Source organism: Antennarius striatus, chromosome 12 (assembly GCF_040054535.1).
Source record: "Antennarius striatus isolate MH-2024 chromosome 12, ASM4005453v1, whole genome shotgun sequence".
Taxonomy (NCBI): domain Eukaryota; kingdom Metazoa; phylum Chordata; class Actinopteri; order Lophiiformes; family Antennariidae; genus Antennarius; species Antennarius striatus.
This window is the reverse complement of record NC_090787.1, coordinates 4,670,001-4,672,500: the sequence shown is the minus strand read 5'-3', so window position 1 is coordinate 4,672,500 and position 2,500 is coordinate 4,670,001.

Here is a 2,500-nt window from a genome sequence, read left to right as displayed (position 1 = left end):
GGGGCGGGGTCGTGTTCCTCGGCGCCACAGTGGCCCTTTTGTCCGGAGCATGTTGAGGTACACATTTATGTGTGTGTGTGTGTGTGTTTGTGTGTGTATGTGTGTGTGACGACAGGCTGCGGCCGTGTTCTGTGGGAGAATGTCGTGTGAACAAGAAGTGTGTGTGTGTGTGTGTGTGTGTGTGTGTGTGTGTGTGTGTGTGTGTGTGTGAATGAAACGTGATTCCGGCGACACCTTCGGGCGTGGACGAAGCAGGAAGTGACACGGATACGGGTCGATCGGATGGAGCCGTAAATAGACGAGTGGAAACCCAAGCGGCGCCCGGCGGCGTGTGATTTCTGGCCTCACTGATGCCGAAACGAGAGGATTTGTTTATTTTGTGTTGTGATTTTGTGATCTAATGTTTTTAGTTCAGATTCAGGAATGTTTGTCGCCTTAACCTGAATCTGGACACTTTTGCAGACGACCAACTATTCTATGTAAGGAAGTTTGTCTTTCCTGCTCTTTCTCAACAAAGTTTGGAAAATCCTGGACCTTCATCCAGGTCAGTTCCAAACCAGGTCCTGGAATCCACGACAATTCCTTCCCAAATACAAACCTGGAATTCCAGGCCCTCCTCTGACACGTAGCCACATGGGTCCAACCAGAACTTTTAGCTTGAATCTCCGTCTAAATCCAGCTTTTTGTTTATAAAGACCCCAAAAACACATCCTGATCTTCTCTGTTAGAATCCATCCGGACCCCCCCCCCCCCTAACAACACCACAAAAAAAAAAAAAAAAATTTGTTTCACGTAAAGCAGAATTTTCACTTTCCTCATGATCAGGAATTCATCCAACCGCACCCGGAATAACGCATGTTTGAGTCGGGTTACCGCGGATATTTTATGTTATCCATAAATCTATTTTATTTCTTAGTCTAGCAGACGTATGTGTGTGTGTGTGTGTGTGTGTGTGTGTGTGTGTGTGTGTGTGTGCGTGTGTGTGTGTGTGTGTGTGTGTGTGTGTGAGGTTCCACGTTCCGAAGCCTGAATGTTTTTCTCTTTGCTCTCCTTCACCTCCTCTCCTCCTCTTCTTCCAACAAACCTCATGTTCTTCCATTCAATCATAATTAATCACCCCCGTTTCCTCACCCCCCCAGTCTCCTGCTCACCCCCGCCCCCCCAGCGTTCCCTCCTCAGTTGACCCCTCCCCCTCTCATCCATCCATCCCCTAATCCCTTGGAATCGCGTAAAGTAAACCATCACCTTGGTGGCCCCCGGTGACCCTGTTACCTCCTCCTCACACCCTGTTGAACCCCCCCACAGCCTTTTTATGCCCCCCCCCTCAACATAAACCATCTCTCCTCATCACCTCCCACCTCCTGTCATCATGCTAACTGATGGCCTCGTTGGAGGATCCCGGTAGGTGTCTGCGGACAAGTGGGGGCTTTTCATCTTTCCAAGACCGCCAATTCATCTCCTCGGAATGATCCTATTGGCTGGGCTCACGTCTGACAACCAATCACACGCCGGCAGGATGTAGGAATCTCTGTCCTTTCATTTTAGATAATGGTTTGTTTTCTAATCCAGCTGAGGGGGGGTGGGGGGGGTGTTTCCCTCCCAGAAGTGTTTGGTCTGAAAACACCTTATGTCTTCATCGCCCCCCCAGGTCAATCTGTAACTATTAAACTTCACTGGGGGGGGGGTAATCGCTCCTGTCGAAATCGATCAGGAGTTGCGTCCTTTTATTTTGAAAGGGTTCCGCCGCTTGAAGGTCACGCCTGACGTTTGCTTTCCTTTCTATTTTTTCCAGTAAGTAAATAAAAATTCTAACATAACTCTTCACCCCCCCCACCACTTGACTCCCCCCCCCCATCTGGAAACTTGTGTGTGGATGCAGAGATGTTTTCTTAGCATCCATTACTCCTCCATTACTTTACTTATCCCTCCTTTTATCTTTCAAATTTCCATCCTGACCTCCTCGCTGCACACTCTATCTTTCCACACCCCCCGCCAATCACTCACTCGCGCTCTCGCCCCCCCCCCACTCCATTTCTCCCTGCCATCACATTTGTCTCCCTCCACATCTCCCCTCTTTCACCACATCCCCCACTTTTTTTGGTTTATTTTCACATCCCATCCCTCCCTCGCCCCCCCACCCCCTTTACATCTCCCCTTCCCACGGTGTCAAAATTGGAAAAGGAGGGGGGGGCGGGTGTTGCCTTCCAATCAGAGCGTCCCCCCCCTCCATCCCCAACCAGACAGCTGCATCATTGCATTATGGGTACATTAGGGTGAATGTTTGCTGTTAAGTGAGCAGAGGTTGATATTAATGGGGGGGGGGGCTGCACTCCCCCCTCGATCGATGAGTTGCCTGCTGACTGTTAATCCAATCAATGGGCGGGGGGAGGGGTGGGGGTGGAGCCCGCCCACGCGCTCAAACGACGATCGTCCGAGCGCCCGGCGCCCACACGAAGCCCCGCCTCCAGACGGTTCTACTGCCACCATGTGTTTCCCCCCC